Source organism: Mustela nigripes, chromosome 1 (genome assembly GCF_022355385.1).
Source record: "Mustela nigripes isolate SB6536 chromosome 1, MUSNIG.SB6536, whole genome shotgun sequence".
Taxonomy (NCBI): domain Eukaryota; kingdom Metazoa; phylum Chordata; class Mammalia; order Carnivora; family Mustelidae; genus Mustela; species Mustela nigripes.
In genome coordinates, this window is record NC_081557.1 from 248241789 (window position 1) to 248263048 (window position 21260).

General features: G+C 39.1%; 1 pseudogene; it reads right to left on the reverse strand.

Annotated features, from left to right (window-relative positions):
* Nucleotides 1-17453: 17453 nt before the first annotated feature.
* Nucleotides 17454-18215, reverse strand: LOC132000955 (nicotinamide/nicotinic acid mononucleotide adenylyltransferase 3-like; annotated as a pseudogene).
* Nucleotides 18216-21260: the final 3045 nt, after the last annotated feature.

A 21260-nucleotide genomic window follows, 5' to 3' on the forward strand; every position in this document is an offset into this window, starting at 1 on the left:
CAGGCTTTGTTTTAAAATCTAGATTGCCAGTTGGCTCCATAGCTCAGGGGTTAGAGCACTGGTCTTCTAAAATCTAGTTTGCCTAGGATAAGTATGGCTACTCTGGCTTTCTTTTGTTGTCCATTGGCATGGTAAATAGTTCTCTGTCCCCTTACTTTCAATCTACAGATGTCTTTATTTTTTAATTAAATTAATTAATTTATTTTCAGAAAAACAGTCTTCATTATTTTTTTCACCACACCCAGTGCTCCACGCAATCCAGGCCCTCTATAATACCCACCACCTGGTACCCCAACCTCCCACCCGCCTGCCACTTCAAACCCCTCAGATTGTTTTTCAGAGTCCATAGTCTCTCATGATTCACCTCCCCTTCCAATTTCCCCCAACTCCCTTCTCCTCTCTAACACCCCTTGTCCTCCATGCTATTTGTTATGCTCCACAAATAAGTGAAACCATATGATAATTGACTCTCTCTGCTTGACTTATTTCACTCAGCATAATCTCTTCCAGTCCCGTCCATGTTGCTACAAAAGTTGGGTATTCATCCTTTCTGATGGAGGCATCATACTCCATAGTGTATATGGACCACATCTTCCTTATCCATTCGTCCGTTGAAGGGCATCTTGGTTCTTTCCATAGTTTGGCGACCGTGGCCATTGCTGCTATAAACATTGGGGTACAGATGGCCCTTCTTTTCACGACATCTGTATCTTTGGGGTAAATACCCAGGAGTGCAATGGCAGGGTCATAGGGAAGTTCTATTTTTAATTTCTTGAGGCATCTCCACACTGTTCTCCAAAGAGGCTGCACCAACCTGTATTCCCACCAACAGTGGAAGAGGGTTCCCCTTTCTCCACATCCCCTCCAACAAATGTTGTTTCCTGTCTTGTTAATTTTGGCCATTCTAACTGGTGTAAGGTGATATCTCAATGTGGTTTTGATTTGAATCTCCCTGAGGGCTAGTGATGATGAACATTTTTTCATGTGTCTGATAGCCATTTGTATGTCTTCATTGGAGAAGTCTGTTCATATCTTCTGCCCATTTTTTGATATGTTTGCCTGTTTCGTGTGTGTTGAGTTTGAGGAGTTCATTATAGATCCTGGATGTCAACCCTTTGTCTGTACTGTCATTTGCAAATAACTTCTCCCATTCCGTGGGTTGCTTCTTTGTTTTTTTGACTGTTTCCTTTGCTGTGCAGAAGCTTTTGCTGATATCAAAGAGATTACTGCCTATGTTCTCCTCTAGGATTCTGATGGATTCCTGTCTCACGTTGAGATCCTTTATCCATTTTGAGTTTATCTTTGTGTACGGTGTGAGAGAATGGTCAAGTTTCATTTTCTACTTATAGCTGTCCAGTTTTCCCAGCACCATTTATTGAAGAGACTGTCTTTTTTCCACTGTATATTTTTTCCTGTTTTGTCGAAGATTAATTGACCATAGAGTTGAGGGTCCATATTTGGGCTCTCTGCTCTGTTCCACTGGTCTATGTGTCTGTTTTTATGCCAGTACTATGCTGTCTTGGTGATCGCAGCTTTGTAATAAAGCTTGAAATCAGGTAACGTGATGCCCCCAGCTTTATTTTTGTTTTTCAACATTCCTTTAGCGATTCGGGGTCTCTTCTGATTTCATACAAATTTTAGGATTATTTGCTCCAGCTCTTTGAAAAATACTGGTGGAATTTTGATCGGAATGGCATTAAAAGTATAGATTGCTCTAGGCAGTATAGACATTTTAACAATGTTTATTCTTCTGATCCAAGAGCATGGAATGGTCTTCCATCTTTTTTTGTCTTCTTCAATTTCTTTCATGAGTGTTCTGTAGTTCCTCAAGTACAGATCCTTTACCTCTTTGGTTAGGTTTATTCCCAGGTATCTTATGGTTCTAGGTGCTATATAGTAAATGGAATCAATTCTCTAATTTCCCTTTCTGTATTTTCATTGTTAGTGTATAAGAAAGCCACTGATTTCTGCACATTGACTTTGTATCCTGCCACGTTGCTGAATTGCTGTATGAGTTCTAGTAGTTTGGGGGTGGAGTCTTTTGGGTTTTCCATTTTCCATATAAAGAATCACGTCATCTGCGAATAGAGAGAGTTTGACTTCTTCATTGACAATTTGGATACCTTTTATTTCTCTTTGTTGTCTGATTGCTGTTGCTACGACTTCTAATAATATGTTGAACAAGAGTGGTGAAAGTGGGCATCCTTGTCTTCTAAAATCTAGTTTGCCTAAGATAAGTATGGCTACTCTGGCTTTCTTTTGTTGTCCATTGGCATGATAAATAGTTCTCTGTCCCTTTACTTTCAATCTACAGATGTCTTTAAACATTTTTTAAAAAATTTAAATTCAGTTAGCCAACATATAGAACATCATTAGTTTCAGATGTAGAGTTCAGTAATTCTTCAGTTGCATATAACACCCAGTGCTCATCATATCGCATGCCCTCCTTAATGTCTGTCATGCAGTTACCCCATCCCTATACCCACTTCTTCTCCAGCAACCCTTGGTTTCTTTTCCATAGTGAAGAATTCTCATGGTTTGTCTTCCTCTCTGATTTCTTCCCATTTTGTTTTTCCCTCCCTTCCACTATGATCCTCTGCTCTGTTTCTTATATTCCTCATATGAGTGAAACCATATGATAATTGTCTTTCTCTGATTGACTTCTTTCGTTCAGTATAACATGCTCCAATTCCACCCATGTCAATGTAAGTTGTAAGATTTCATCCCTTCTGATGGCTGGGTAATATTCCATCATATATATATATATTATATATATGATATATATGTCTTGCATCTTGATCTTCATCTGTTGATATCTTGGCTCTTTCTATAGTCTGGCTACTGTGGATGTTGCTGCTATGAACATTGGGGTACAGGTGCCCCTTTGGATCATTACATCTGTATCTTTGGGGTAAATACCTAGTAGTGCAATTGTTGGGTTTTAGGGTAGCTCTATTTTTTAGCTTCTTGAGGAAACTCCATATCGTTTTCTAGAGTGGCTGTACCAGCTTACATTCCCACCAACAATGTAGGAGAGTTCTCCTTTCTCCGCATCTTTGCCAACATTTGTTGTTTCCTGTCTTGTTTAATTTTAGCCACTCTGACTGGTGTGAGGTGGTATCTTATTGTGGTTTTGATTTATATTTCCCTGATACCAAGTGGTGTGGAGCATTTTTACATGTCTGTTGGCCATTTATGTCTTCTTTGCAGAAATGTCTCTTTATGTCTTCTGCCTATTTCTTATCTAGATTATTGTTTTTTGGGTGTTGAGTTTGATAACTTCTTTATAGATCTTGGATATTAGCCCTTTATCTGATGTGTCATTTGCAAGTATCTTTTCCCATTCTGTAGGTTGCCTTTAGTTTTGTTAACTCTTTCCCTTGCTGCGCAAAAGCCTTTTATCTTGCTGAAGTCCCAGTAGTGCATTTTGCTTTTGTTTCCCTTACCTTTGGAGACAAGTCTAAGAAGTTATGCAGGTGTATTTAGGTCTAAAATGCGTCCCTTGTAGGCAACATATAGATGAATCTTGTTTTTGTTTTTGTTTTAATCCATTCTGATACCCTATGTTTTTTTATTGGAATATTTAGTCTATTTAAATTCAGATGATTATTGAGATAAATGAACTTAATGCCATTATTACCTGTAAAGTTGGTACTTCTGGTGATGTTCTCTGTTCTTTGTTCTTTCTAGTCTTTGTTGCTTTTGGTCTTTTCCCTTCCTTACTCAAGGAGTTCCCTGTAGTATTTCTTGTCATGCTGGTTTAGTGGTTGTGAACTCATAGTTTTTGCTTGTCTTGGAAACTCTTTATCTCTCCTTCTGTTTGGAATGATAGTCTTGCTGGATAAACTATTATTGGCTGCATATTTTTCCCATTTAGTATGTTGAATAGATCATGCCACTTCTTTCTGACCTGCTAGATTTCTGTGGATAGGCCTGCCGCTAACCTTATGTGTATGCCGGATTCGTTACCAAAATAGTCATATAGGCTCTACCAATTGAGAAATTTTACCTGGAATGAGTTATGAGTACTCTCAAGCATTTAAGTTCTGCATGTTCTATAATAAAATGGGGGTAATAATATCAACTTCATAGATTTGGTTTGAGAATTAAATGAAAAAAATATGTGTAGAGTGTTTTGGAGAGAGTCTGGGACATAGTAAACACTCATAATCTTAGGACTTTGAAAGGGTACAAACTTAAATAAAAAGAGAAGGGATTTATTATAAGATTGCATGAGAACTCAAGAGACTTAAGACCAGGAACTGCAGTCTGTTCTTGAGAAAGATGGAACCCAGGAACTTGAGAGCTGACAGGATTCAAGGCAACCATCCCCTGAGTTTCAGTCTTTTTCTCTGAAGCTAGAGTCTTCCTTTCATGCATGTACTTCATTTCTTTCTGACTACAGGCTAATTATTTTTAGCTGCCACATGCACAGATTAGAGCATAGAGACACCACTACTTTGAGTCTTCATGTCCTCAGTCCACAAGATCAATTACAGTTGTATAGCATTTTTAAACAGTTACTTAGACACCTATTTTTCAAATTCTTAAAATTTGATTGGGCACAGCTTAGATTAGGTATCTGTTCCTGGTGTACTCTTTTGCCAGAGTGGGACTATCAGATGTATGCAAGGGCCCTGTGTGTCATTTTTTTACACACAAACCAATTCTGACACCAAGTGGGTGTTCAACAATTAAATTCTCTAAGAGTTAGTGCAGACCCTATAAGTTAAGGGTTGGTCTCACGGGACTACTCCAAATTCATATAGCATTCAATAATATGGTACCCAGGCTACCTACTCTTCTGCCAGGCCTACTATCCTGTGACCCCCCCCCCCCCCCAGTTTCAATAATATATTAGAATGGCTCCCTTAACTCAGGAAAGTGCTGTTCTCAGTATTACTCTTTCTTATTAAAAAAATAAATGAACAGTCAGATTAAGAGGTACAAAAGGCAAGATCTGGAAGGGACCTGAGAATAAGAACCTCTATCCCAGTGGACTTGGGATGTGTTATCCTTATGGTACATGAATGTGTTCACTGACTTGGTAACACTTCAAAGTTCAGGGGTTTTTATTCACATTTCCTTGTGTGGGCATATTTGATTAAACCAATGGCTATTGGTGTCTGAACTCAATCTCCAGCCTATCTTTGTTTCTAGAAGTCAGAGGGTAGGCCTGGGTGTTCTAACCTTCTAATCATCTTGTTGGCTTTTATGACAATCAGCTCCCATCCTGAAGCTATCTTGGACCTCTTCCACCAGGTATCACCATTACTGTGCAAAAGACACCGATCATTCAGGAAATTCCAAGAGTTTTATGACCTCTGTAACAGGAACTTGGGACAAAAGACCAAGTACTTATTTTTTATTGTACTGCAGGCCCATGATATGAGTGGACTCCAGGAGTTCTCAAAGAGTGGGGTGTAATATGGTTTAAACAAACATTCCCAATAGTATGATTTCCTCATGTCCTTGGTATAACAGTTTCTCCTTGCCTTATCATCCCTTGTCTTATTCAACTCTGGCTGGCATACAAAATACCACAGACTGGGTGGCTTAAGCAATAGGAATTAATTTCTCAGGGTTCTGGACACAGGATAAGTTCCATTATGTGACTTCTTCTCTTGGTTTGTGGGCAGTTGCCATCTTGTCATCTGCTCATATGATTTCACTGTGCTTGTGAGGAGAATGAGAGATAAAAGAAGGAGGGAGAGAGCAAGAAAATACTCTTTGTTGTCTCTTCCTATGAGGACATTATTCCTTTGGGACATTCCTTCCTATGGGACATTATTAGTCCCAGGGTGCCACCCTTATGATTTTATTTAATTTCCTTACAGGCCCTATCTTTAAATAGAGTCACATTAGGGGTTAGGGCTCCAGCATATGAAATTTGTAGGAGAATACCATTCAGTCCATAACATTTCTGTTCTTGTTACTAGCCCAAGGGCCCAACACCCTGGTCCTACAGAATTTGCTTTATAAAAGGCCACCAAAGGGGCACTAATCCGAGGGAACTGATTATTAATGGTGAAGTTATAGTTATAAGCAGGAAAGAGATTTGTGAGATAAGGTGGGAAATAGAGCGTTGGGAGGGGAAATGAGCAGGTCGGTTAAATGTAAAATCATGCTTTCTTGCAACTTGTATTTTAACTATTATCAAGGCTATCTTTATCCTTCTGACAAACTTTATAACTAATTTGTTGAACCTGGAATTAGTGTTCATTAAAATTCATTTTAAATTTCTTACTTTAACTCCTTTTTATTTTAACTAACTCTTAGCCACTTTTAGGAACTATTTTTTTTTTCCTTGAAGAATTCTCTCATTAGAATAGTTTCTGAGTCCAGCCCTTTGAGACGCATCATAGATAGGAAAATGTCACTCTGTATGTTTGGATATTTTTGTGTTGGGCCCATTCCTCCTCTGCCTGCTCACTCCATGGAACTGATTCAAGTGCAGAGCTCCCACTGACTTCAAAGAGCTCTGAGGTAAAGTGAGAAATAGTCTTATAGAAATTTCCCAAAATTATTTTGTATTTATAAAAAAGCATTGGCATTATTTTTAAAAGACGTGAATATTAGTTCTGGAAAATGAATGCATGTTATGATTTCCAGTTAGACAAAGTCAAGAAATTCATCTTTGGTGTGGAGGTGAAGATGGTAGTGGAGTAGGAAAACCCCCATCCCATGAATACTACTAGATAACTATCAGATCATCCTAAATACTACAGAAACTGACCTGGCAACTGACAGAACAAACGCCACAACTGAAGGTAGAGAAGAGGCCACATGAAGAATATAGGAAGTGTGCGGACATGGTTTGGGAGAGAAACAGATCATGACCAATGTGGTAGGGAGGGCTCTGTGGTTGCGGAGAAGGGAAAGAGACAGACTAACATGTGGGGGAGTACATGGGGAAAATGAATCCCCAGAACAATTGGTTTGGAAAATAATAAGGCCCAAATTTTGTGAGTTCTTTCATCCAGTGGGGCTTAAAGCCTGGTGTTCTAAATATTAGCAGTTTGGCTTATGGAAAGCTTGGAGGCATTGGGACTATTCTTGGAAAGAAGGCAGGGAAAACTGACTGTGGGCATATGGCATGGAAATAGCAATTTGAAGAGTGCGTGGGGCACAGAGTGAGGAAGTTATTTACTTATTTAAGAGCCTGTCCCAGAGAGGCAACATTGAGGGAGAGACCCCTCTGGAAACAAAGGAACTGGCAGGTACCATTTCCCTCCCCCGCCCTTCAGCATAAGCACAGGGATACTTGGGAAACCAGCGCAGTGCCAGTACTTGCTACCTATCTTGCTTACACCAACCCCCCGACCCACCAACACACACATCTCTCTGTGCTCCCAATGGAACCGCCCTTCCCAGTCATTCTTGCTCCAGTCCCAACATAGCAGCCCCTTCCCAGAAGACCCTGCCCAAACCCCTACTTACAATGCTTCTCCACAACGTGGGAATTTTGCAGGGCCTTGGTTCTGGTAGAGGTGGTAATTGGTCTCATTTCTCAAGCAGACCAGGGCACACCTAGTTAAAACTTGCTACCTTCAGGCCAGGGACCAAACACTGCCCACAAGAGGCAAAGAGGGCTTCTGCCGATGAAACAGGCAAAGAGAACTTTGGCAGATGACTGGCCTGAAGGGTAAAGCAGCCAGGACAGAACAGTAGAGCACATGTAGCACACACTGGAGACACAGTGGGGAACAAGGGACACTATACTGCAAGGCACTATAGGACTTCTACTTCATCATAAGGCCGTTACCCTTAAGAACAAGGGACAGAGCTGACTTTCCCAACACAAAGAAATAAGCACAGAGAGTTAGACAAAATGAGAAGACAGAGAAATTTATCCCAAATGAAAGAAAAGGACAAAGCCACAGCCAGAAATCTAAGCGAAACAGATGCAAGTAACATGCCGGATAGATAATTTAATGATCATAAAGATACTCACTGGACTTGAGAAAAGAGTAGAGCAGAAATAAATACTAAATAAACCAAAAGAATAGAACAGGCCAATGAACCAGGAGCTGGTTCTCTGAAAAAATTAATGAAATTGATAAACCTCTAGTTAGATTTATCAAGTAAAAAAGAGGAGGACTCAAGTAAAATCACAAATGAGAGAGGAATAATAATAAACACTACAGAAATACAATTTTAAGAAAATATTATGAAAAAAGATATGCTAACAAATTGGACAACATAGAATAAATGGCTATGTTCTTAGAAACATAAAGTATCAAAACCGAAATAGGAAGAAATGGAAAATTTGAACAGACTGATAACCAGTAAAGAAATAAAAAACTCCCAACAAACAAAAGTCCTACACTAAATGGTTTTACATGTGAATTGCCCCAAACATTTCAAGAGGAGTTAATACCTATTCTTCTCAAACTATTCCAAAAAACAGAAAAGGAAAGCTTCCAAAATCACTGGAGGCCAACATTACCATGATACCAAACCAGATAAAGATATAGCAAAAAGGGGACACCTGGGTGGCTCAGTTGGTTGGATGACTGCCTTCAGCTCAGGTCATGATCCCGGAGTCCCAAGATCGAGTCCCACATCGGGCTACCAGCTCCACGGGGAGTCTGCTTCTCTCTCTGACCTTCTCCTCACTCATGCTCTCTCTCACTGTCTCTTTCTCTCAAATAAATAAATAAAATCTTAAAAAAAAAGATATAGCAAAAAGAACTATAGGCCAATATTCCTGATGAACATAGATGCAAAAATCCTCAACAAAATAGTAGCAAACTGAATTCAACAATATATTAAAAAAATCGTTGACAACAATCAGGTGGGATTTATTCCTGGAATGTAAGCATAGTTCAGTATTTGCAAATCAGTCAGCATGATACATCACCTCAATAAGAGAAAGAATGAGAACCATACGATTATTTCAGTAGATGGAGAAAAAACATTTGGCAAAGTAAAATATCTATTTATGCTACAAACCATCAGCAAAATAAGTTTAGAGGGAACAAGCCTGAACATAATAAAGGCCTTACATGAAAAACACACAGCTCACATCATACTCAGTAGTGAAAAACAGAGCTTTCCCTCTAAGTCAGGAACAAGAGAACAATGCCCACTCTCACCATTCTTATTCTATATAATACTAGAAGTCCTTGATTCTATATAATACTAGAAGTCCTTGCCACAGCAATCAGACAACAAAAGGAAATAAAAGGTACCCAAATTGGTAAGGAAGAAAACTTTCACTATTTGCAGAAGACATGATAGTGTATATAGAAAATGCTAAAGATTCCACTAAAAAACTACTAGAACTGATAAATGAATTCAGTAAGGTTGCAGGATACAAAATCAATGTATAGAAATCTGTTGTATTTTTATACACCAATAATTATGCAGCAGAAAAATTAAGAAAACAATCCCATTTACAATTGTAGTAATAAGATACCTAGTAATAAACCTAACTAAAGAGGTGAAAGACCTGTATTCTGAAAACTATAAAACACTGATAAAAGAAACTGAAGATCACAGAAAGAAAAGAAACCATTGGTGAAAGAAATTGAAGATGACACAAGGAAATTCCATGATCATGCATTAGAAGAACAAATATTGCGAAAATACCTACACTACCCAAAGCAGTCTATGCGTTCATGCCATCCCTATCAAAATATCAACAGCACTTTTCATAGAACTAAGACAAACAGTCCTAAAACTGGTATGGAGCCACAGAAGACCCTGAATAGCCAAAGCAATCATGAGAAAGAAAAGCAAAGCAAGAGGCATCACAATTCTGGACTTCAACTTATATTACAAAGCTGTAGTAATCAAAATAGTATGGTAGTGGTGCAAAAACAGACACATAGATCAAGAGAACAGACTAGATGATCTAGAAATAAACTTACAATTTAATGGTTAATTACTCTTTGCCAACGAGGCAAGAATATCCAATGGGAAAAAGATAGTCTTTTCAACAGTGTTGGGAAAACTGGACAGCAACATGCAAAAGAATGAAATAGGACCACTTTCTTACACTATACACAAAAATAAATTCAAAATAGATTAAGGATCTAAGTGTGAGACCTGAAATCATAAAAATCCTAGGAGAGAGTACAAGCAGTAATTTCTCTGACATGGGCCATAGAAATTTTTTCTAGATAGTTCCGAAGGCAAGGGAAACACAAGCAAAAATAAACTATTGGGACTGTAGCAAAATAAAAAGCTTCTGCACAATTATGAAAGCAATCAACAAAACTAAAAGACAACCTGTGGAATGGGAGAAGATATTTGCAAATGACATATCTGTTAATAGGTTGGTATCCGAAATCTATAAAGAATTTATAAAGCTCAACACCCTCCAAAACAAATAATCCAGTTAAAAAATGGGCAGAAGACATGAACAGACATTTCTCCAAAGAAGATATACAAATGGCTAACAGACACATGAAAAGATGGTCATCATCACTTATAATCAGGAAAATAAAAACAAAAACCACAATGAGATATCACCTTACACCTTTCAGAATAGCTAAAATTAAACAACACAAGGAACAACAGTGTTGGTGAGGATATAGAAAAAAAAGGAACCCTCTTGCACTGTTGATGGGAATGCAAACTGATGCAGCCACTGTGGGAAACAGTTTGATGGTTCCTCAAAATGTTAAAAATATAACTACTCTATGACCCAGCAATTCCACTACTCGGTATTTACCCAAAGAATAAGAAAACACTATTTCAAAGGATACACTTAACCCCATGTTTATGTCAACATTATTTGAAATAGCTGAGAAGATATGGAAGCAGCCTAAGTGTCCAACAATCGATGAGCAGATAAAAAAGTGATGTATATATATGGTGGAATATTATTCAACCATAAAAAAGAATGAAATCTTGCCATTTGCAACAAGTGGATGGAGCTAGAGAGTATAATGCTAAATGAAGTAATTCAGTCAGAGAAAGACAAATACAATATGATTTCACTCATTTGTGGAATTTAAGGAACAAAACAAGGGAGCAAAGGGAAAAGAGAGAGAGAGAGAGAGAGACCAGGAAATAGTGTCTTAACTCTAGAGAACAAATTGATGTTTACCAGAGGGGAGGTGGGTGGTGGGATGGGTGAAATAGGTGATGGGGAATTAGGAGTGAACTTGTGTGATGTATGAAACTATTGAATCACTGTATTGTACACTTGAAACAAATATAACACTGTATGTTAACTAACTGGAATTAAAATAAAAGCTTGAAGAAATTCTCCTTTGATAGGAAGAAGGAAGCTCTTGTAAATTCATAATACTTGTTTAATGCATTTATTCTTCTGGGGAGAAGTTTTAGGTTCTGTTATTGTTTCAAAACCATAAATATGGAATTCGTTAAATCAAATCTCTATAGATGTCAAATACCAACCATACCTTCTTCATAAAATGAATATAAAGATTATAAATTATTTTGAGAGAGATATACAGTGCATTTAAAGTAGATGTTTTTTGAAGTCAGGTAAACTTTTCAAATTTCTCAGGAACAACTGCGTTAAATTTTAAGTAGGATCTGGACAGGTTTGTATTTGTAATGTTGTTGTAATGTTGTTTACAGATTGGAGAATATCACTCATCTGTATGAGACTTACTCAGAGACCTCGAGAAGAAAGGAAATATTGTCAGGATAGAAGGGTACATTCAAACTGGAGCTGGAAATAGGGTCAGCAAGTATATGGGGATTGACTTTTTTTTGCAGTCTCTTCCTTATTGACTTCAGAAACCTCTCTAGTGATATTTTGTGTGTGTGTTTTCTCCAGTGTACTTTCTCTGTTAACTGGTCAGTTGTAGACACCATACTTGATATGTACAGTTCAGTATTCTTTTATCCTATTTTCCAGCATTCTTTCTTTTTTCCCACTGGAGCAGCAACTCTGGCAGAACAGTGCAGGAATGATGGGTGTCCTGGATGTGCCTCTCAATGCAGAGACAAATACAGTAGGTGAGATTAAAAGTAGAAATGAGGAGAAAAGGCCAAGATTCCAACCTATAGAAAGAATGCCATGAGCATAATTGAAAAAACCCCCATAACACAAAAAAAGAAATGGGGTTCTTTGATTAGGAAGTAGATAGATATCTTTCCGTGATCAGAAAGCCCTGTCATTTTTGTCCTGCTCCCAATTTGTCATTCTTTTCATTGTTCATATGCTCATTCATAGTGAATGACCACTGCCACCACCCCAGCTCCACGAAGGAAAGGACCAAGGTGGTTTTATGATGAACTAGTCATTAGTACCTTTCATTTTCATGAACCTATGGCTAGAGGTTCATTGACGAGGTAAATATCTAACCTTGATCTTCTGAATTAGCATGCAGATATTTAGCATTTTCACTGTCAGATTTATAGCTTCCTTGGCATATTAAAAAACAAGTTTTCATTAGGAAGATACATCATCTTTTAAGGGAAGGAATAACTTCTTCTCTAAGTTTAACAGAGAGCATGATCTTTGTGCTTTGTGTCAATCTCCTCAGTAACTCTCCTTACCAGGTATAATATATTCCTGTTGGCAGCTTGATTTAATTGGACTTGTGGTAACTGATTCACTTGAGCACTTTAATTGGGTAATTATTTTATTATAAGAACCACTTTTCAGCTCCTAGAGAGAGAGGAAATTTTCCATTTTTTTCTCAGGCTAAAACTGCAACCTGAATTCTTTTCTTTTATAGTAAAGTAGAATAATAATGACTAGATATAGAATTAGGTTGAGATTAAGCTGTAGAATGAAGAAAAATATCCTTGACTTATGTATTGATAAGAGACAAGTATGCTTTTGAGAAATGACTATAGAAATAGATTTCCTTAGACTGTGAGTACTGCCCCCACATACTCATCACTTTTGAATGGAGTGATTATTTGTCTTCTGCCTCAGTTTCCTTTCACAAGTATGGATTTCTCTTTCAGACCCCACACCAGAAGATAACTGCTGGAAAAAGAAAATAGAACATAAAGAAGTGCCCTTGACTCTTGATTCTAAACAAATGTCCATGATCCAGGGAATTTTTTAAAAAACAAATTAATTAAATATTGTCTTCTCTGAAAATTTTTTATGAAAGTTAGTTATTAACCTCAGAAAGAGACTTTGTATTGATAAAAAGGCTCAGGCCCTGAAAATTTTGCCTGAAATTGAGCATATTAGGATAAAAGCAGTTCTCCAATTCCTGCATACTCGTGAGATTTCAACCTTATTATCTTTTGTTGGCTGGCAAGAATGATAGTCAATAATCTAAGGATACTTCAGATCAGACAAACAAATAATTAGAGTTGACACTAGAAAAGCCAACAAGACCCTAATTAATTGATTTGTTAATAGCTATTCTCCATTTACAGACATTAGCCCAAATTGGGTTTTAAGCTGTGACAAGGGCCACAAGATAAACATTTTCTTTCTAAATTCCTGATTTCCTGCCAGCTTTCCAGTCTCACCATCAAATAGTCTTTGCAGGTTTTTGTTCACTGAAAGATTGAGGATAATTCCAAACAGCTTCCCTCCGAAACATAATATTCATATAGTGGCTCTTTGTGAAATGGTTAGTCAGTATAGAAATTATGTTTCTTTCTAGAATTTTTTAGTTTTACCTTTTCAGTGTGAAAGTAGAACAGAAGGAAACATTTTCAATTAACTCCTCATTTAAACAAATGATGTTGCAAGTGAAGCCTTCCCTAGTGGATGATAAGAAAAATGACATTTCTGTTCCAGAAACCCAGGGGCCAGAGAGGGGCTGTGTTTCAATCACCACTGTGCAACAAACCATCCCCAAACCTACTGGTGAAAAATAACAAACATTTTATTATCTGTAACGACTTTGTAGGTTGACTAGTCTCAGTGGGCTGTTCTTCATTTCCACATGATATCATCTGGACCGCAGTTCTAGGGGCTGGAATTTCCAAGTTGGTGCATTTACATGACTGGCAGCAGGTGCTGGCCATCTGCAGGGAGCTCAGCAGTTGACAGGAGCACCCCAGCTTTCTCCATGTGAGCTTCTTAAATCCCCTCATTTGCTGCCAGCTTCATGGGATGTGGGTTGTTGTGGTTTTGAAAGAGGCCTGCAGCTGGGAGGGACCAGGAAGCAGTGAGTGGAAGCAGACCAGGAGCACATGTGTTTGGACTCCTGCGCTCTTTACCTGGGTATCAGATATCAGAACCTCTTGAATTGTATGAGCCTGTGGTTTTTGTATTTTAAATTATTCAACAGCTCCTGCAAAGGAAAGATTGTGTATCAGCTATCAGATACTTATCAGAAGTGAAGAGTGGTGATTTGCATGAGTTCTGTCACCGGAAAAGCAAACTTAACATACTTCATTTTCTGCTGTCTCCTGCATTTATTTGCCATATACTGTGCTGTGACCTCGTAGTTGGAAAAGTTACACTTACCAAGCATTTGCCAGTCATGGGAGGGGTTCTCTTTTTCTCTGGTCTCCTCGTTTCCATGTCCAGGGATTTAGAGTAACCCTTTGGCCTCTTATCCTACATACTATTTCTTGTGAGTTTCCTCAGTTATCTCAGTAACATCCTCTGGTCCATGATTTTCAAGGCCCCAAACTCTGGGGATGTGTTGTTTGGGGATTTCTCTCTAGATACAGTGAAGAAATGCTTGCTTTGATTGTATGTATCCTGCAGAGCCAATCCTTCCTTTAGGTGGGCTTTCTTAGGGTTTATTATGGATGGGATGAAGATGAGGAATGAGTCATGAATTATTTGGATTAAGATTGAAAGGCTCATTTTTCAGTGCACCTGCTAATACGGATACTAAAATTATCAGTGTATCACCTTTATTTATCCATTGGTCCTAAATTAGGAGAAAAAAGAAATGGGTGTTACTTATTGATGCCCTAAAACTTCAACAGTGACATTTTCTAACGCCCACTCAGCTGAGGTTGTCTGATTCACTGAGACGGATCTGATTGAACTGAACTCATATCACAGCATAGAGCAGGAAAAACTTTCCTTTTTTAAAAGTGACATTTTCAGAACTCTTAAAAAGAATTCTTTCTTGTATAGGCTGCATACCCTTGCATATTCTTTCTTGTAGAGTACGTACTTTAATGAGACATTTGTTTCTCTTTACTTATCCAGCAAATATTTATTTAGCACCTTCTACATGCCAAGCACTGTCTTAGGTGTTGGAACTATCACTGGGAAGCAAAAACAGATGGAGCCCCTACTCTTCTTGTTGGTATTATACTGGTGGAGACAGGCATGAATCTAAAAATAAATCATAGAAATTGTTTGTGTAAGAATGAGCTGAGACCACTGGTAAGAAGTCCGCAATTCTGTAATATTAATAGACAGCCTCACTTAGATTTTGTCCCCTAAGTTGTTTAATTTTAATTAAAAATAGTTTATTTTTAATTTATTTACTCACTCCTTCATGCTTCCCATCCATTCATCCGTTCACTCACCCATCCATCCAATCCAAACACATATTTATCAAATGTCTGTATATACCTAGTACTGTGCTAGGGAATGGGTTGTAGAAGGACATAAGAATGAAATCATGGTAATTGACATTACCTGGGTTCCTACACTACTGTGTTTCTCTCTTTGGCCTTTCAGGTGTTGTATTTATTAACTTTCATGTTTGTCTTTTTCATGAGTCTCAGCTCTGTAGTCAGATACTTTGTCCCGTGCATGTTTGGATTTCTGGATGCTCAATATGGTTACTGGCATATAGTATTTAAGAAATACATGTTAAATGAATGAATTTAGTATATCACTGTTATTGAGTAATATCAAATTAAATATCAGATGAATCACCACTGTTATGTGTAGATTAAAATGAGAGTAACCAGTTCGATATTCTGAACTCAGGTACATTAAAATTTTCAACCATGAATTGGGCAATGACAGACCTAAAGGAGTTAGGAGTGCTCCACCAGGGAAGAGTTTTCTTTTTTTTAAATAGAGAAGATGTGGCAGCAGGGCAAAGAAATTATTTGGTTGTATTTTAAGCAGTTGCCTTATTTGGGAAAGTCTAGCTGGCTGTTTGTGTTTGGTTGTTCTTAAGTTTCTCTTCATTGGATTTAAGAGCATTGATTCCCCTCATGTTTTGGTTTCCTTACATAGGTTATCAAGGCATTAGACCCACCCCAATCTAATAGCCTCCTTTTTTTTTTTCTTTAAGAGAGAGAGAGAGTGAGAGGGAGAGAGAGAATGAGAGAGAGTGCCCATATATGCCTGAGCATGGGTGCACATGCAAGTGGGGGGTGGCGGGTTGGAGGGAGTGACAGAGGGAGAGGGAGAGAGAGAATCTTAAGCAGTCTCCATGCCCAGCCCAAGCCAGACATGGGGCTCAATCTGACAACCCTGAGATCATGACATGAGTCAAAGTCAAGAGTCCTTCACTCAGCTGACTGAGCCACCCAGGCGCCTCTTGTTTTAGAAACCAATAATACTACACTTTGAAGTGGTTGGATTCGGGTGAGACCTCAACAGTTCTGGCCAAGAGCCATCAGTAGTGGTCCCTCTGCCATTGTCCTAATTGGATCCTTCCGCCAAGTACTTGGCCCTTAGAATCTTCCAGGAAGCAAGAGCAATAACACATTGCCCTGAGAAGATGAACAAAATGAGATTAATACAGGGACCCTGTTTCTTGGACACAAGTGCTGTATAACCAAGGATTTAATAATTATAGCAATGTATGACTTGGCGTATCTTTTAAAAAATTTAAAAAGTTTTCTTAAAAATTTTTTATGTTAATTTATTATTTATCTCTTTGCCAATATTCAAACCAGCAGGCAGTCATAAAACATTAAAAAAGAGCCTCTAAAATAGTCAAGGCGTCTGTTTTACCTCAGTTCCTTTTTAGAAACCTGGAAATCAGGCACCCTGGCATTTAAAAAAAGTCAGGTTAAAAATATCTGCCATATCAAAAATATTGTTTGAGGGTCACTTCTTAAAAAGATTTTATTTTTTTTTTTAAGATTTTATTTTAAATTGTATATACAACTTAGGTAGACAGAAGGTGGTTCTTGAGGGAAGATTCAATGTAAATTGGCAAAGACCTGCTTCCAAATTTTTGACTGCTCAATTAGTATTATTTTGTTGGAACAAGGTGCTGATATAGCCCACTGTTTGGTAATTAGCTTCCTGTCAAATCTCTCCAATCAAGACCAGCATGTGGCACCTGGTCCTAGTTAAAAAACGAATGTGGGCATTTCTGATCTGACCCTCAGAGGCTGTGCCTTGCGCAGAACTGCCTTCAGTGCTGGTGCCAGAGTCACCATTTACTGAATAAGGCGGCCTCTGCAGGGAGAGGTTCTGAGAGCTGTGGTCTAGTCCTGGTGACCTCTCATGCCATTTTAACTTCTTTGGTAAATGTCCATTCTTGAGATGTAGGTGCTTTCTTCTCTTCCCAAAAGAAAGTATCTCTTCCTCGGACAGAAGTCCTCTCTGAAATAAACTCATTGCCTAAATAAAAAAAAGAAAGCCTAAGACCTTAACTGCTGTTTCCTCAGGAGGAACTCTGTGGAGGAGTGGCTGGTTCTCTCCAGCTTGTCTTTCTTTCATTTGTCTGGGTGCCCCTGCCTTTCCATGAACTGTCCCTGGTGTAGAAGTTATGGTCCTTGATGTAGGTGATGACAGCATCTGGGAGCAGGTTCCTCACGCTATGCCCCTGGCTCAAGGCCCGCCTGATGTATGCAGAGCTGAGCTCACTCTGCACGGGCTCCCTGGCCAGGTGAATGTTGTGTGGGTACCTGGGCAGGACGGGTGAGCCCGAGAGGTATTCCTTTGCCTTGTGACCTGTCTAGATCACACATGCCACACCAAACTTCTCCACTATCTCCTGGATGTGTGCGTCTTTCCAGAGGTTGGGTTCTGGAAGGTCTTTAGGACATCTGCCCTGTAGAAGGGCTTCAGCTTAGGCCCAGCTGTGGGGGCTGTAGAGTGAGCCCTGCCATGTTCCAGGCCCTCTGTCTGGGGCAGAGATCTAAGCAGTTTTCTGTGACGATGCCTTAGCACCTTCCCTGTCTTCATCCACTGCAACTGCTCACTCACTCTCCCAGGGGTCTCCCTGGATCTGGTCGGACGTCTTTGGGGCCAGCCAGGCCATGGCCACCTGGTGGTGGGCAGCTGTGAGGTCTTTCTTCCTGTAGTTGTTGAGAGGAGAGATGATTCCGCGGATCACCTAGTACATTCCTATTTGATGTAGGTGGTCTCTGGCTGCTTCCAACAAGCGCAAGTGCGTGTTGGTGATGGGACTGAAGGAGCCACAGGCCAGGGATTCAGCTCTTCATCTCATCAGGCACATCCACACCCACGGCAGTGGCTACCCCGCCTGCGCATGGTGGGGCTCTGCAGAGGCTCTCTGTGAGCCTCGGAGACTGCCAGGGACTGGGGTATCCACCACATCAAACGAAGAAGGGCTTCCGGCCTGTGTGCAGCCCTACACCAGAGGACTGGGCGGTTTGGCGCCTGCTCTTGTGACACAAGGCCCTCTGCAGCCTGGGCGTCCCTAGATGAGCCTGCCCTGCCCCTGAATTGGCACATCTTAATCCCACACCACACTGTGTCTCTAGATTCTAGAAGAGTTCAGTGAAATAATCAAAAGCGAAGGAATTTGAACTTTTTTCTTAGCTTCAGAAAGAATTTCTATAAATTTCACAGTTGCATTCTCTTAAAGTAAAGGATGTTTTAGAAGAGTGAACAAGGTACTTTACACAGATCTCTCAACTCTCAAAATAGACCTGTGAGATTCAGATGCAAAAAGGAGCCATAATTTCTTCTCTCACAGGTGCAGTACAAATCAAATGATTTCCATTTGTTTTTCTTGTCACTTTAGCCACTTCCATAGCTTTATTATAGCTATGTGTTTCCCTCCTCTTTGCCCTATTAATTCCTCCTAAGATTTCCCACAGTTCTTATCTGAGAAGTGAACTTATAAATTACCTGACAGTAAAGTCAAGGATAAGTAAATCACCACCCAGTCTGATCACAAAATCAAAATGTTTGTGATATGTCAAACCTTTAACAAGTCAATTGCTTCTTTTGAAAATGTGTCTGTTCTCCTTCATGCTGAGAACAACCGAGTCACTCCATGAATTTTGCTCTGATATAAGACCAAAGTCGCAGTGTCTTCAGGCGATAAATTATGTCAAATATCTAGTAAGATGGCTAATGTCTTCTTATTTTTAAGAATCTTATTTCATAGTTTAATTCCCTATAGAACAGAGTTGAAGCTCTGTGTCTTTGGTAACTCACGTAGGTAATGTAAAATTTGTCCTGAAGTTTCCGGGAGTAAAAGTTTAGGCCCTGAAGCCATTTATGCCACCACCAGACATTTTCCTCCTAAGCAGTCTTCATAATTATGCTGTATCTGTGTGTATATCTGTGTGTATATGTGTGTCTGTCTGTTCAAAGAGTTGCTCATCATACCCCAGTTTGTTAATAACTATTGTTTCTGCTTCACTTCAGTTAACCTTGCTCATAACCTTGGACAAACTGGGGAGCATATTAGTCAAACCCAAGTTTTTTTACAAAGCCAAAAGTAGAGATCTTGAAAAAAGATTTCAAAGAAGTGTTTGGACATTAGAGTTGAGCAAGAATGTTCAAATTTGATGAGAGTGATAGTCACTGCAAACAATGGGCTCATTGAGCCTTGGGGAACTCAAGCAAGGCTACCAATTTCCAGATGAAGAATTTAATACTAGAGGAATGTGTTGGCCTATTAAATATAGAAATCCACTTCTGGGAATGGTTGATAATTGGTGCCTTACCAAAAAGGCAGTTTCTCATAGGAAATTTCAAAATGATTAAAGAAAACATTCCCGAGCCTTTCCAAATGGTGTAACTAGTAATCAGATACAACATGAATACTCTTTGTTGAATTGAAAATAAAACGTATTCTTTCTATTAACCCCTATGCTTCCCTCCCCACTTCTCTCTCTCAGTCTCTCTCCTGCGCGCGCATGCACACACACACACACACACACACACACACACACACACACAAATACACTATATCTGTACCTGTAGAGTCCACATAATGCTTTCTCAAACTTAGGTATTTTTGTGGATGAGAGTTTCAGAACAAAATGTCCTATCTGGCCACGTAAAGAACTGCAAGATCTTTTAGTCTCAAATTTGTCAGCTTGTCTCATCTTGTTTCCTATCTCAAACAGCTCTTCCCTAGCTTACATATAAGCTCGAAACAGAACCTCAGTATTTCTGGGTTGTCCAACTAATCAATAATCATTTCTTTTTCTTTTAAGATTTATTTATTTTACAGAGAGAGTATGCACATACATGTGTGGGGGGTGGACAGAGAGAGAATTTCAAGCAGACTCCCTGCTGAGCACGGAGCCCCACTCCGGGCTGGATCTCACAACCTCGAGATCACGACCTGAACTGAAGCCAAGCACTGGACACTTAACTAACTGTCCCACCCAGGCAACCCTAGTCATTTATTTTTCCTGTGTATGAATATTTCTAAAGAAAGTCAGCTAATTCTCTCAAAGTTTAGGTTCAACTTGACATCTTCATTTTAGCCTTAAACGCAAGGTGAAGGGCCAAAAAGACTTTGGGGAGTGTAGCTGGGAGACAAGCAGTCTTTTAACGCCCTGCGTTTAGAACCTCCATTATCATTTTTCTCATACAATGAATCAGATCATCCTCTTTTCATTAGCCCGCCCTCCCAATGGCTTGGTGTGCTTCAAATGGATTGCTAGCTGCAGATCAGGCATGCTCAAATATCTCATCATTTCCACATAATTCCCCTAATTGAGAAACTTGTACTTTCATTGCATCCTCAAAAAGCAATTTCCTAATGACTTATTAAAATAATGCCATTTGCCAGCCTTTTAAAAAGTCCCACTTTTGCATGGTGTCATGCTATAATTAGTAATACAGCATCAGTGATTAAACTGAATACCAATTTGAGGCATTTGCACCATCTTAACGGAGTTTGGTCACTAATGGGGTATGGCAGTTTGATTGTTCCCTGATATCTGAATGCTGCAGCAATATCTAGATCCTCAGATTACCTTGAAATGTTGATTTCAGACTCTTGAAACCATGGCAACAGTTGGTTCAAATGAATCCCAGAGCTTTAAAAACCAAGGTTTTGTTGTTGAATTTCTTTGCTTTTTTTTTTTAACCCCTTAGTCATAAAACTCATGAGAAAATGGTTATAGCCAGACTTTGTATAAATTGGTATCCGTTCCCCTTTCTATAGAAAAGGGCAGACCACAGATATGATTATCTGTCCACCAGGGAGAGAAGGGAAAACTGATATGGGGGTTCCATGGCTGGTGTTTAAAGG